The sequence below is a fragment of the Mixophyes fleayi genome, chromosome 2, assembly GCF_038048845.1.
Source record: "Mixophyes fleayi isolate aMixFle1 chromosome 2, aMixFle1.hap1, whole genome shotgun sequence".
NCBI lineage: Eukaryota > Metazoa > Chordata > Amphibia > Anura > Limnodynastidae > Mixophyes > Mixophyes fleayi.
The window spans coordinates 203,359,399-203,376,279 of NC_134403.1; positions in this window are offsets into that span (position 1 = coordinate 203,359,399).

Here is a 16,881-nt window from a genome sequence, read left to right on the forward strand (position 1 = left end):
TATGAGCTGAATGAGAGTAATTGTCACAAGAGCCGGATAATGGGAATGGTTCTGATTGCTGCTAGAGTGACAGCTTACCCCTAGAGAGGTGCGGAGAGGTGTTCACCAGGGATTCCTGCAAGGGAATATGGCCTTGGCTGCTCTCCACCGCAGGTCGCGGTCCTCTAGGGGGCGCAAAGCAGAGAATGGGCAGAATCACCAAGTCGTTGTTAGGCAGAACAGTAGTAGTGGTGAAGAGATGCACGGCAGAGAGCTGGAGCGCTGAGGTCCACACAAGTGTATAACTCTGGAAGAGAACCGATGATGAGCAATGCTCTGCAGTTAATCTACAGGTCTTGACTGTGAGGAAAGCTGAACCAATATGGCAATGAAGTGATGAGCTGCAGAGAGCAATAGCACTGAGATCCACACAGGTGTTATAACGCTGGAACAGGACCAATGATGGGCTATGCTCTGTGACGATAATGCTGGGAAGAAATGAGCTGCACAGGTAGCTTCTGAGAAGTGGAGAGCTGCACAGGTGTTGCTGAGTAGGGATGAGCCACACAGGTAGTTGCTGAGAAGCAGTGGTCAGCACAGGAATTCTGAGCTGCCCGGGTAATGCTGAGAATCAGTGAGCAGCACAGGTAATGCTGAGTAGAGATGAGCTGCACAGGTAATTGCTGGGAAGCAGTTAGCAGCACAGGTAATTGTGAGTAGAGATCAGCTGCAAAGGTATTTGCTAGGAAGCAGTAAGCAGCACAGATATTGCAGAGAAGTGGTGAGTTGTACAGGTATTCCTGATAAGCAGTGAGCAGCACAGGAATTCTGAGTAGCAACAAGCTGCACCATCCACGATGTCAAGAACAACAGGAGTCAGAGGAAATGCTTCCTGTCAGGTAGAGAGACCTGATGATCTGACACCCATTAAAGGGAGGAGGGCCTTTATAAAGGGAACTGGCTGCAGATGATCCAATCACTGTGGAGCAGAGGTTTTGAAGGTTCCCAGTGAAACGCATGCGCAGACCACTAGGCAAGATGGCGTCCAATGATAGAGGAACGCCAGGCTGAACAGCAGATTAGTGGTAACCAAGGAAAACCAAAGCACACAGTGAACCACACGGAATGAAACTGGTGAGATGCGTGATAGGAACCCTATTCTCCTCTTTAGACATTTACATCTTCAACGCTGCTCGTCTTACGGCCAGAGACGAATAGCTGCGGCAGCTGTTCCACAACTAACAGCGTTGGAGGAGGAGGTACTACTGCGCATGCGGGCACCTTCTGAACCTGGACACCAAGGCAATATTCATCAAGTCGCTACCCGCACACCTTAAGGGAAGGTAAGAAACGTCCAACTAAGGGAGGATAAACTCTGCATCTACATCATCATGTAAATTAAGGTTTACACCTCTACAAGATCTCCTAAATATTCTGGATTAGTTGTACTTTTTGTGCAATTTTGTGTATCAAACTTTGTTTCTGTAGTACGGAATCCATTATCACCTACTATTACATACTGGAACTCCATTTCTCCTTATCCACAGAGAACATTGTTTTTCATATTAAGGACAAGCCTGCTCAACATATTGAGACTTTATCTATCCTGACTACAAGTATGGTTTAGGCTTTGCTCTACCTCTCTCAGGCATTGTTTGGCAAGATATAACTTTTAGATGAAAGATGTTTTTGTTCCATATGCCATTGACATGCATCTTGTGTACCCTGTTTGATATATACCTTGGTTCTCATTTGAGTCTAGTACATTTACTATCTGTTTGTAAAGTTGTGGATCATTCTCGCCAGGACAGGATCAACATTATCCATTATTTCTGTGTGCCCATAGTAAATTGTTTTATTTTATTCCATGTTCAGGAGTGCATATGATATTTCAGTTTTATGGATCATTCAATATTTTTACTTGGCATCTAGGAGATTCTCCACATTGGTTCTTTCGGAAAAGGTATATAGTGGGTCACTTTTTGTCTTCTCCTTTAGGCAGCCTTCTCTCACACTGTTCATAAGGGTGCTCAGTTTACCATAACCCATATCTCCAGCAATACTACTGTTGATTAAATTGTTGGCGGTTTTACAGTTCTATGATTCTGGATCATTCCAGAACAAGGTAGGTGTTAGAGTAAGAATGTCCAAGATTGTTTTTAGTTATGTTCTGAAGTGGGTACCAGGCGCATCAGCCAGTTTATAATTTGCCATTGGATGAGGATTCCTTATGTGGATAAAAGAGCAGTTTTATAACATTCCTCATTTTCCACATGTAATAGTGCAGTTCATTGTACTCATGTAACCCTCGTACAATCGGAAATCAAAATAGGAAACGTTTTCATTCTGTCAATTCCATGCTATATGTGATGCATCTCTCTTTACCTGTAGCCTGGTACATACAATTCTACACACACCTCCTCCAGATTGGCCATTGAATGAACATACGGGTTTTCAGAGCCTGGTTTTATTGCCTTGATTGGTCTGAAGGAGTCCACATGTATGCAGTGGATGTGTGCCACATTATTAACCTGTGTGCTATTTTTCATAATATTGCCCTCACACATGGGAGGCAGATTGAGGAGGAGGTTGACATTGTGTTGGAGAGACAAGAAGATCTAGTTCTGGAGCCTTCACTTCTCCGAAAGCCAGCGGTTCATGATGAGGTTATCCATCAATTTTTCAGTGGTTAGTGTAATCTTAAAATACATATAAACATAGCTGCATATTATTAATATAGCAATTTGTGACTAAAACATGTAACAGTTACGTGCTAATTGAATATTTTCAGCTTGTTCTTTTGTTTTTAAAACAACCTAACAATATTCAATTGATAATTTTATTTGCAATGGGTGCTGCAGGAGCAGTGGAAGGTGCTGAGTCCTCTGTTCCCTGTGACCCAGGATTGCTGGGGCCAGGTGCATGGGGATGCTCAGAGGCTAGAGGGATCATGCTATTGAGGATGGCCACCAGAGATGCGCCATGACCTTTATCTCCTAGAGAAAGCTGTGTTGCAGTAGAAACAGCTGTTGATCCAACAACTCCCTGGTTCTTTCCTAGGTTACTGTCTCTGCTCCATGCTGTTGCTTTTATATATCCAGGAGGTGCACTGTTTTGCCTCTCTGGTGGCTTCATCTTGCTAAATAATTCTACTACTTATCTTAATCCTTATTACAAAACCACAATGTTTTCAAGCTACTTGTTTGGATCAGATGTTATTAAATAAACAGTAGTTTGGATTTAAAGTCACTTCTATTTTTTTGGTAAAAAAATATTTTTCTTGAAAAGTAAAATGTACAGGTAAGAGACATACATACCTCAAATGTTATTTCATTGACAATTAACAACCTTAGCATAAATGTAAAACCACTCAAATAATGTTTCAAAATCAAATACAAAATCACAGAGGCAGTGGCGGAACTACCATTGGTGCAGCAGGTGCGGTGCACCGGTGCCCATGGAGATAATTGGGCCCCCTTCACAGGAAACTACTGAGCTGTGGGACCTGGTTCCCTCCTCCCCACTTCTCTGCACCGGGCCCACTGCTTGCTAGTTTTGCCTCTGCACAGAGGTATGATGTAACAATGAAAAATGTGACAACTGACAATTGAAGTGAATAACATTCATTATGTTGTTACAATGGCACCTGTCAAGCGATGGGATGTATTAGGCAGCAATAGACCAGTTTATTCTTGAAATTGATGTGTTGGAAGTAGGAAAAATGGGCAAGCGTAAGGATCTGAGCGACTTTGACAAGGGCCAAATTGTGATGGCTAGACAATTGGGTCAGAGCATCTCCAAAATGGCAGTTCTTGTAGGGTGTTCCCGGTATGCAGTGGTTAATACTAAAGTGGTCCAAGGAACAAGTGGTACAAGGAAGGACAACCATTGAACTGGCGACAGGGTCAAGGGTGTCCAAGGCACATTCATGCACATGGGGATTGAATGCTAGCCCGTCTGGGCCAATCCCACAGAAGTACTGCTATAGCATAAATTGCTGACGATATTAATGCTGGTTATGAGGGAAAGGTGTCAGAACACACAGTGGAACTGCGTAGCCGAATGCACCTACAATAAGCATTTGAGCACCAGAACTGGACTATGGAGCAATGGACTAAGGTGATCCGGTCTGATGAGCCACGTTTTCTTTTACATCATGTGGATGGCCGGGTGCATGTGTGTCATTTACCTAGGGAAGAGATGGCATCAGGACACACTATGGGAAGTAGCTGGCAGAGGAAGTGTGATGCCCTGGCAATATTCTGCTGGGAAACCTTGGATCCTGGCATTCTTGTGGATGATACTTTAACACATACCACCAACCTAACCATTATTGAAGAGCAAGTATACCCCTATCATGGCAACGGTATTCCCTGATGGCAGTGGCCTCTTTCAGCTGGATAATGCCCCCTGCCAGAATGCAAAAATGCACGCCCTTACCCCTTACTGTATATTGACTATGTGCATACGCTCATTCTCCTCCCTGTTCTGCCCCTAAAATCGTAGGCTGTAGTAAGGGTTCTTTGGAATTGTGCATTGTTGTGTTCTCTGGTGTTTGTTTCTGGGCATGGGCAGAGCGATTTTACACTTACGGCTAGATTTACTAAGCTGCGGGTTTGAAAAAGTGGGGATGTTGCCTATAGCAACCAATCAGATTCTAGCTTTCATTTATTTAGTACCTTCTACAAAATGATAGCTAGAATCTGATTGGTTGCTATAGGCAACATCCCCACTTTTTCAAACCCGCAGCTTAGTAAATCTAACCCTTAATACGGTATGTATCAGCATTTACGTGACTTAATGAATCAGTGCATTAACAACTTTTCAAGCAGTTTATAATAAATTATAAGGGGCCTAAGTATGTAATATCCTCACTTCTCCTCACTGTTCTTCTGACTCACCAATTGGTGATCAATTGTCACAAACAAATTTGTCTTCAATGCAAAGGCCTCATTACATTTTGGTCTCCAGAAAAATGGGCCCCATCTGATATAACTCAGACAGTAACAGAGACACACTGTAATACCCCATTCATACTGCACCAAAATCCCGGGTTTTTCCCCGGGCGAGCTCAAACGACCCGGGTCTTGGTGCAGTATGAATGGTAGAAGTCAAAAATCCCGGGTCTAAAAACCCGGGTCTTCAACCCGGGATTTATCGAGGGGTAATTCCCGGGTCGGACCTGGGTTGTCTGCACTATGAATGGTGCAACCCGGGTTTTTCAACCCGGGTTGCACAGAAAACAAGCTGATTGGCTGTCTGCCTGTCTCTGGAGGATGATGTCATCGGTGGAAGCCCGTGGAAGATTCAAGAAGGAGTTTAGGAGAAATGGTGGATGGTGGAGTGCAGATCAAGCTGAAGCAGAATCGGAGTTTGTTGGAGAAAATTGCTTTTATTTCACTGAAAAAGTGTGTATTAACAGCAATTATGACACACTGGATGGAGGAAGAGGTGCGTGAGCTGCTGAATGTCAGAGGGGAGGAAGAAATTCGAAGGCAAGTGACTGGGACTGTGAAGGATGCCACAGTGTACTACAACATCGCCAAAATACTCACACAACGTGGCATAAAGAGGACACAGCAACAAGTCCTGAACAAATTGAAGTCCCTGAGGAAGCAGTACACTAAAGTCCATGACCACAACAGGCGCAAATGTGGCGCTGCAAGAATGGACTGGCCCTTTTATGACCAGTGCAATATGGTCTTTGGACATTCTCCTCTGACAAATCCAATTGCACTGTCATCTTCTAGCAATGTGGATGCGGCTATACCAACACCACCAAAGAGCACACAGACAAGCGAGGCCGCAACGGTAATAATAGAAGATTCTAAAGAAGACACCCCAGAACTGGAGTGCTCTGCCACAACAGATGACACCAACATTTCTTTGGAGGAACTGAACGATTCACAGCCATTCCCTGCTGCGCAAGACGTTACAGATACTTCGCAAGAAACGCAGCCAGAACCAGTGCCGGTGTCAAAGTCTACGCCAGGTCCCAGTTTACGCTCCAACAGTAAGTATCTTTAATAATCTCAAATAATAACCAACTATATATACATACCAATATATCTACATAATTGTCAAAAAAAAAATTAACTGTATAAACATAACTGCCAAAAACAGAGAACTATATCAACAGAAATGCAAGCCAAATACCAATAAATATACCTACAGAACTTTAAAAAAAAAAAAAATGTTTGAACATAACTGGCAAAAAAAGAGAAGTATATCAACATAAATGCAAACCAAATACCAATATATCTACATAACTTAAAAAAGAGAACTATATCAACAAAAAGCCCAAAAGACAAATATAATACACTCCAAAGTATTAAAACATTAACACGCATATGTTGCAGTGCAAAACTACTGGGCAAGAGGGCGGAGGCCTCAAGCACATATCAGCTTACAACACTGCTTTTTTGCCACATTATATATTCTAAAGTATGTTTTACTGTGTTTTTTTCTACATACAGTTTACAATGTTCCTAAAAATTGCAAAAGGCCCAACAAAATGGAGCAAGCAACTAAAACAATGACAACTGTCATGATGGATCAACTGCGGGAGATGGACAGCACCATGAGGGAACACGAGAATACACAACTGCAGCGTTTCATGGACAATGAGCGGGATCTCCAGGACTCTTTCCTCATGCAAATCATGAACATGCAGGAACGCGTGTTACGCGAAAATCATGACTGTATGATGGGATTCATGGACAGACTCCTCTCATGGGTGCAGGCACCTCCTCCAAGTCCTTACTATTATGACGGACATTATCCTATGTTCCAGCGGGGGCAACCCATGTTAAGCAACAATAACCCTCCAAACCCGGTACAGAATACACAATATGCTCAACCTATGGGTAACCCCAACATAGAATACCCACCTGGTAACCAAACCACTCCACAACCAGAAATGCCACAATATCGGCAATTGTAATAATCATGTTTTATGGACAAATGTTTAACAGTTAATTGTTATCATGTATGTTACGTGTGATCTGGAAACACACCTTTAGCTTCACATATTACGTGAAAAGCAAATTTGCACTTACTGTTTGGGCACATTTGTGTCTTCTGTTTACTACTTGTGTATATATTTTTTTTTTTTCTACATGCAAGTAAGCACTTTTGTAGTGTGTCATTTTATATTTTTGTGAAGAGACATATGAGGAAATATGTACAAAACAAAATACAATATGTGAAATAAACATGTTTTTTTTACTTTTACATTTGTGTGGTACATTCAAACAAGTGAGGTCAAATTGGCAGTGAGGGTGGTCCTAATAAGTTCAGCAGAGGTATTGGTGCGCTCTCCTTCAAAAGTACTGGAGTCCACTGACAGCACTGGCATTTCAGATTCCTGCACATTCCACTCAGGTAGAAATTGCTCTTTTTGTATTTCGCAAATGTTATGTAAAATACAGCAAGCAGCAACCACGTGGGACACAAGCTTGGTGTCAATGTCATTGCACTTCAATAGACAGCGCCAACTTCCTTTCGAGCGCCCAAAAGCATTTTCCACCACCATCCGAGCCGAGCTGAGGGTATGTGTAAACCGGATCTGTTCCTGAGACAGGTGATGTTGCTGAGTGAACCCCTTCATCAGCCAGCGCCTCAAAGGGTAAGCAGCATCCCCAATGATGTGTACCGGTATCTCCACACCATCAACAAACGTAGATTTCTGTAAATAAAAACATGCAGTTTCACGTCACCATGTTAAAAATATTGGTCACATAACGCAGTACACTTGGTACTATATGGTGAAAATGCATTTTGCAAGTGGTATATCTATATATAAAAAGGGGCAGTAAATACATACAATATTGATAGCAAACAATAGTATATAAGCTTCAATTACAAAAACATCATACAACATTACACCTATATTTACCTCTCTAGGGAACAGCCAGCCATCTTGTCTTTCCTCAGCAATTTGGTAAAGGTCTGAATTTGCTAGAACTGTGGCGTGATGGGAACGTCCAGGCCAACCGATGAAAACATCTGTGAAACTGACATAAAAAATACATATAGCAATGTTTTACAATACGCATTACACATGGCACAGTCACATAAAAAAAAACCATAAAAAATGCTTACCAATAGTTGTGGTCAACCACAGCCTGCAGAATGATGGAATGCCAGCCTTTGCGGTTGTAGTAATCCGCATGGTTGTCTGTGAGGGCAATGATGGGGATGTGTGTCCCGTCTATGGCTCCAGCACACTGTGGAAACCCACGCTTCAGGAATCCTGCAATTGTATCATCCAGGCGCTGACCTTGCGGTAAGGAGATGAAGCGATGATACAGGGCTTCCAGCAATGCCGTGGTGACTTCATGCACTAGAGTGCACACCGTGGATATCCCCACTCCAAACAAGCAGGAGATTGTACGGTATTCTCCAGGGGTAGCATACCACCACAACACAATAGAAAGGCGCCTACATGGTGGAATAGGTTTCCCAAAGTTAGTGGCCTTCATTTGCTGCATAAGACAGCAAAAACACACTAGTAAACATGAACTCTGGGCTACACAAAAGTGAGTCGTCGGCCATGATGAAAAGTAATGTGGTAAACAATCACCACCCACTTTTGCATCATCTTTATGCGTCAAAAAACCAGTCACCTTTCAATGACATCACCATTTTTCAGCCAATGAAAACTGCTCTTGTGATGACTCCCACAAATTGCCAGGGCACAGACTTGTGCAGTATGAATGGGGTCAACCCGGGAAATTCCCGGGTCCGAGGTGCAGTATGAATGGTGTTTCTGAGCTGGGAAGCTCCGGCTTGAAAAACCCGGGATATTGCCGGGGCGGCAGTATGAAAGCGGTATAAGTTAAAAATTAATTCACCCATTTCCTTTTGACTAAAAATAATGCAAAATCACTACTCCTTCTCTCAATACCAGCAAATTGTGACTCTCACAGATATGAGTCAATAAGCTAGATTTGCTAAAGAACGGTTTGATGAATCTGCTAGTGTTCAGCCATTCTTCAGGCAGTTTTAAATCTGCAGGAATTACTGAAGGCCAAACTGCCAGTTAAAAGGCTGAAAAACACAGTTTTACAAACCACCACTTTACAAATCGCTATCCCAATTTTTAACATGATCAATATAGAAACAACCAGATTTACCAAGCTGCTGTTTGACAAACAACCAGAAAAAAAGAGGTTGTTGTGAGAGGTGAGATTGCTCATACTGTATGCTGTTTGAGCTACCTTGCCATTGAGAACGTAAGAGGAAGCACCACTGACATATAAATTATAGGGGCAACCATTATTTATTGTTTAAGGGTCAAAATTAATTTCTAATTAACTTATGGGGGCAAATTTTATTTTTCATTATATTAAGGGGACATTTATTTTATTACATTATGGGGGAAATATGAATATATAATAATTTTAACTGGACAATACTATTCACCAATCGACAATTAACCAGCCACTTTAAGAACCTGCTCAGTCCACTCCTGAGTATCAAATGTGTCCAACATCAATACTCCTGCTCCAGGAGTAGTCCATATCCTTAGGCAGGGATCCCTGATGAAGTATGGTTGGGGAGTTGTGCGTTTGGTTGTGCCAATCCCACCAGTTAGTTATTGTCATCTGAGTGTGTATACTGCGCTACACTTGCTATCAATCTCTGTTCTATAGGGTCACTGTAATATACTCTGTTGTGTCTATTTGTTTACTGCCTTAACAATGCTAAAACCTCAGTATACCTTATTGCACACTACACTCTGTTCAACCAATGCCAACTGATCCGTGTATATTATTATACGCTGCTTGCTGTTCAACCAGTGCCAACACATCCATGTATCTTAGTGCATGTTACACAGTGTTCAAACAGTTTCAATATATCTGTGTACCTCATTAACCACTATGGGCTGTTCAAACAGTACCCACGCATCCTTGTACCGCATTACACACTATGCACTATTCAATCAGTGGAAACACCCTTGTGTACCTTATTGCTGGATACCACCTGTCCAACCAGTGCAAACACTTTTGTGTACCCTAGTACATGCTACGTACTTCCCAGACAGTTCTTAAAAACTCTGTGTACTCCGCTTCATGTTACAAAACCCTAAATTTTGTGTACTTAGCTGTACCCTCAGAATTTTGACTACACTGTCAAACACCTGAGTGTATTCCGGCAGGACCAGGGCCGGATTTACCGCTAGGCAACCTAGGCACCTGCCTAGGGCCTAGCGGCTCTCGGGGGGCACAGCTGGGGGGGACAGGAGTAATTTTTAAAAAAATGAAGAAAAAAAAAAATCGGCCCCTCCCCCGACTCGCGGCACCTTCCCCCCCCCCCGCGACTCGTGCGGGGGGGGTGGGGGTGCCGCGAGTCGGGGGAGGGGGGGGGGTGCCGCGAATCGGGTCCTGGCAGCCTCTTCTCCTCTCAGTGTCTCAGTGATAGAGAGAGGAGGAGAGGCTGCCGGGACCCGACGAGCGATCACGTGACTCTTTCTTTTTTTTTTTTTTTTTACATCTGGACTGACGGAGGAGCAGCGCGCAATAGAAAGGTAAGTAAAACAAGGGACATAAGTGGTGATGGTGAAGGGGCACAGAAGTGGTGATGGTGAAGGGGCACAGAGGTGGTGAAGGGCACAGAGATGGTGATTGGCACAGAAGTGGTGATGGTGATTGGCACAGAAGTGGTGATGGGCACAGAGCAGAGGTGGTGATGGTGAAGGGCACAGAGGTGGTGATGGTGAAGGGGCACAGAATTGGTGATGGTGATTGGCACAGAGGTGGTGATGGTGATTGGCACAGAGGTGGTGATGGTGAAGGGCACAGAGGTGGTGATGGTGAAGGGCACAGAGGTGGTGATGGTGATTGGTACAGAGGTGGTGATGGTGAAGGGCACAGAGGTGGTGATGGTGAAGGGCACAGAGGTGGTGATGGTGAAGAGGCACAGAGGTGGTGATGGGCACAGAGGTGGTGATGGTGAAGGGCACAGAGGTGGTGATGGTGAAGAGGCACAGAGGTGGTGATGGTGAAGGGCACAGAGGTGGTGATGGTGAAGAGGCACAGAGGTGGTGATGGTGATTGGCACAGAAGTGGTGATGGTGAAGGGCACAGAGGTGGTAATGGGCACAGAGGTGGTGATGGTGATTGGCACATTGGTGGTGATGGTGATTGGCACAGAGGTGGTGATGGTGATGGGCACAGAGGTGATGGGGAAAGGGCATATGTGATATTATGAAGGGGCAAAAGTGACAATGAAGGGGCACAGTGTGATGATAGAGGGACAAAAGTGACAAGAGCAAGTAAGTATTTCTGCCCTGACTTCAATATTTATTAAGTTGTTTTGACCCAACTACTTAAAAAAACGGGACTGCTCGGTAATTATTTAGGGGTGCCTTTTTCTGCAGCAGGGTGGCCTTGCTCTTTTCACATGTTAGGTACGCCCCCAAAGATGCAAGCCACGCCTTTACCTCCTTTGGCGACGTGCCGCCGCCGCACATGCTTTCATATCTACTTAACTATAGGGGTATATGGTAGGCATGCGGCGGCACATGCTTTCACTTCTACGTAACTATAGGGGTATATGGTAGGCTGCAAAAATATAGTGCTATGGATTGTTTCAGGGAGGGGGCCCAAAAACAGTATCCTGCCTAGGGCCCTATGAGGTCTAAATCCGGCTCTGGGCAGGACAACCTCTCATTAGATCATTTTCCCTGGCCATTATAATTGATGTAGATTCCTGGTTTCATGTCACACATGCTGAAATTCCTTAGCTGTAAAACTCTCTGGCATTTTGTAGCTTTTGCAAAACATCAAGGGCTGCCGAGAGGGGGGGGAGCGGATACTAATTATCTGGGCATGCCAGGGGGCCCGGCCCGGGCCCTCGCGCCAACGATTTTTTTTGTAATTTTTTTTTTTCAAAAGTAATTTTTTTTATTATTTTTTTTTTGCGGCGGGAAGGGGGGGCTCGGTCATTGGTGGGGGGAGCAGGGTAGTTTTAAAAAATATATACATACTCACGTGATCGCAGTGCCGGCTCCCTCCTCTCTGCTCCTCTCTGCTCCTTTCAGACTGAATGCCGGGCGTAACGTCATCATGTCAGGCCCAGCATTCAGTCTGGATGGAGCAGAGAGGAGCAGAGAGGACCAAGAGGAAAAAAAAGGTAAAAAGAGGGGTTAAAAACGGGGGGGGGGGGGAGCATGACACAGAAGGGTTAAAAAATGGGGGGGGCAGCATGACACAGAGGGGTTAAAAAACAGGGGGGCATGGCACAGAGGGTTTAAAAATGGAGGGAGAGCATGGCACAGTGGGGTTAAAAAATGGGGGGCATGGCTTAGCGGGGTTAAAAAATGGGGGGCATGGCTTAGAGGGGTTAAAAAATGGGGGGAGGGAATGGCACAGTGGGGTTAAAAAATGGGGGCATGGCACAGTGGGGTTAAAAAATGGGGGGAATGGAACAGTGGGGTTAAAAAATGGGAGGCATGGAATTAGAGGGGTTAAAAAACGGGGGAGGGGGGCATGGTACAGTGGGGTTAAAAAATAGGGGGGGCATGGCTCAGAGGGGTTAAAAAACAGGGGGGGGCATGGCACAATGGGGATAAAAAATGGGGGGCATGGCACAGAGGGGTTAAAAAATGGGGGGGCATGGCACAGAGGGATTAAAAAACGGGGGGGCATGGCACAGTGTGTTTTAAAAACGAGGGGCGGCATGGCACAGTGGGATTGAAAAAAGGGGGGAGCAGCATAGTATAGTGTGATGAAGGGGAGCCAGGTGAAGGGGGCAAAAGCAGCATGGAGGGTGCAGTGTGATCATAAGGCATGGCAATGATGAAGGGGCACATTGTTGTAATGTTGGAGCTGGAGGAAGGCCTATTAATAAATCGTGAGTGGTATTGATTTAACGCCAGGGTTGTTTGGAATTATCTAAATGTAGCCATTTTTTTCCAAATAGGGCCCCCAGCATTACAGGATCCAGACAAGCCGCAACTAAAGAAACCTGCAGCCACAGGTGGTGAAAGTGAGAACAGGTAGGAGAGAGCAGGACAGTATGTGAAATGTTGTGATTCTAGTAGGGACAATGTCAATTTTTGGTGAGTGTTCTGCCCAATGTAAGGTGCAGGCCAAGACTGAACTGTTTGTGTACACACTGCATTCTTTGTATACAACACTGTGGTGCTAGATGTCCTGAAAGTCAGGAGTGCTTGTACACGTGTGACGCGCCGGCGAATTCAGAGCCTAGTGATTTTGATGTGTTAGACACGCCCCAATGGCGCATTTGCCACGCCCCAAATGCATGACCACACCCCATAAAAAGTTTGTGCCGCCGTAAGGATACTCGACTATAAGGGGGGCCCCATGAATATGTTGTACCGGGGCCCTGAATTTCTCTTGGCAGCCTTGAGTACATCACAGCATTTATGGAGAGGTGGCAGAGCGTGCCTGGTCAGATGTTCTAGTGTGCTGTTATAGGAATGTTGATGATCATATGTTGGTCACTTCCAGCCCTGGGACGACCTAGTTGGCCGGGTGCCTCAGATGCATTGCGGTTGCGTTGTCCTGTGGGTTTTAAACATTTTTGCTAATGTAGAACCGTTATTGTAACTATCAAGTTCCATTATCTGACATTTTCCATATCACCTCCTCTAAATTTCCACTTGGATGATATATATATATATATATATATATATATATATATATATTGTAACAAAAGGAGGCATTTAGCTGGCAATATGCAGAGAAAGCAGGGAAGTAGAGTAAAACATTTGTGCAGTAATGCACCTAGATTGAATGTAAAGACCTATGTATGAAAAGCAATAGTTTAAATTTGGTTTAACTTACATGACTTGAAATCCTTCCTCTCAGCAAACAGACAGGGTGTGTCTGTTTGAATTACAGAGCCAGTGATGGGCGTTTCCTTTTAAAGAGAATGTGGGTGTGTCACCTGTCCATCAAGCTAAGGCTGGGGGAGGAGTATCAGGTATAAAAGCTTGTTTATATCATTTGTGCATGAAGACCAACGCTGGGTGAGCTGGCTGGTCCTGAGAGAGAGCTGGACTATGTATAGCTAGTGTTTAGGGTCTCCATGATTGCATGATTGCTGTGCAAGTATACGGTGTCAAAACATTTACCATCCTGACAATAAAGCACCATAAAAAGGAAGAAGTTGTTCGCGTGTGCTTCTGCAGTAGCGGGCTTTTGCCACAATATATATATATATATATATATATATATATATATATATATATATATATATATAAAATTATATAGTATATTATATTCTTATATATTGATATTTTATATGAATGCAATGAATGCACATTACATAAGAGGCAACCATTGTTTATCTGAATATAAATATATTTGCAGACCTATAAAAAATCAATAATGATAAAGACTATATATATATTTAGTATAATAATTTATACTATTTCTAACACAACCCTTTCTGATCTTGGTGACCATTTGGCAAATTTGTGTCACCATGTTTACCTCCTCCAAGTTGTCCTCACAGATGTTCTGTTCTACTACAGCTGTTAGCTGCCTAGTGTTGTTGTGGAAATTCTCCACCACATTCTGTACTAATATCTTAATCTCAGAAAGGTGGGTGTCTTTTTTGGGGGGGAAGATGGCTGGGTCCAGAGCGCTCACCATCACAATTTTTTTTTTAAATTATTTAAGTCATTAATATATTCCTTGCAATGTAAGCCACAGTAAGTTTGTAATCGAATTATTACTTACAATGTAGTATATAATATAATTCTATCGATCGGTCGGTCAACACACTCAATTTCATCACTGGGTCATTTAAAAAGGTTAATCTAATGATAACTAATTACATTCTGATCTACAAACCTTCAATTGTTCTCTGAAAAGTCACCTCTTCAGGCAAGCTTATAATATTCCTCAACCACCTTCTTAACCCCACTAGATTACCAACCGTTATACAATTCACAAAAGACAACAACCTTCTGACAAACATTGCTGTGTGACTGGATAATATAGCATACTATTCCATTTTGTTAGTATTTTTATTTTTGTTTTTTACCTTTGCAATCTGGCTGGACCGAAATGCAATATGTAGACTTTACCTCATGTATCCAACTCCCATTGTTCCATAGATGGTAAGCTTGCGAACAGGACCTTCTCACCTCTTTGTCTGTTTTATTCAGTTTGTTTATTACTGTGTTTGTCTCCAATTGTAAAGCGCTACTGAATTTGCTGGCGCTATATGAATAAATGTCAATGATGATAATGATGATAACTATTGAAATGTTTGCTCTGGACACATCTAGATAATTGACTTAAAGTTGCATGTTTCTTAAGATATGAGTAACTCCCAACAGAATCATATTTATGTTCAACTTTAAATTAAGGTACAAAGTTTTTAATGAATGCAAAATAATTTAAATCTATGGTGCAAGAGGGGTGTGGCCACATTGTGTAAACAAACAAACATGCGGTGCACTCACCAAAAACATTATTAAAATTATTCTTGCTACTTCAAGATGTATTGTAAATATAAATCAGACCTGTTATATACAGTGGCAATTGGACAAAACTGTATAACCATATATCTAAATTTATGTAGATGTGTTATAAAGCAGGTAATTACGGAATTAGGTGTCAGTTATAGACATAAGCTTGATGGGCTGATGAGGTTGACAAAGAAGGTGTTACAATCTAGAAAAATAGAACAGTTGCATAATAGGTGCTAATGGGATGGAATGGTTGAGGAGCGTCTGGTCTGGTGGAGTAGGGAGTTCCATAACTGGGGAGTATCATTGTCTTGGAGGTGGGAGTGAGAAGAGGTTATCAGAGAGGCGGCAAAACACAATTCAGAGGCAGATCTAAGAGAGTATAAGGGAAAATATATCATAATGATGTCAGAGATGTAGTGAGTAGCTTGAATTGTACTTGTGAAGTTATGGGGAGCCAGTGCATCAGATGTGGAGTGGTGAGAGAGGGAGATGAGACACACCAAGTATTTAGGATAGACTGTATGGGATATACATATATATATATATATATATATATATATATATATATATATATATATATATATTTATTTGGCCTCCCCTTGACCTATAATATATATATATATATATATATATATATATATATATATATATATATATATTATAGGTCAGGGGGAGGCCAAATAGTATGAATAGGGTTTTGTTAATGTCTAGATTCATCAAGGGCTATTTTACGTCATGTTTTAAAGTAGGAGGCTGGGGGGGGGGGGTGATACTGAGAGTAGAAAAGATGATGAGCATAGTGTTGAACATGTTGAGCTTTAGGTAGTATTTGTACATCCGATTGCAAATGAATGAGTGGTAGTTGGAAGGAGAGAGGTCAGTAAAGGCGAGGTTAATTTGATTTTTAATTCCACAGACGTGGTAGTGAAGAAGATAAAAGAAGTGGATTAGTTCACTAAGAGATGAGGTGTTAGAGAGAAAAGCAGAGTGTCACACCTGAGGATCTGTCTGTACTCAGACTGGGTTGTGTCTCTGGAGCTGGACTGGTGACTACGTTGATAAAGTTGGGTGGCCTAATAATGTTCCTCTGCATGTAGTGAATGGTTTGGTGCAGATAGTGATTACACTAGCAGGAGAGAGCAAACAGGAACTGGATTGTTGGACCGGACTGGAACCGGAATGCTGGACCGGACGTAACTGGAATGCTGAAAGAGGATTGCTGTAACTGGAATGCTGAAAGAGGATTGCTGTAACCGGAATGCTATGACCGGAATGTTGTAAAAGAATTGCTCTGAACAGAATGCTGTAAGAGAATTGCTGTAGGTGACTATATCCAAGATGGCAACTCCCATGTACTGGTATTGGAGGGAATCTGAAATGGAGGCTGTTATCATCTGATTGGCTGAGAGGAATCAGGTGACAGAATACAAGATGGCCGTGCCCATACA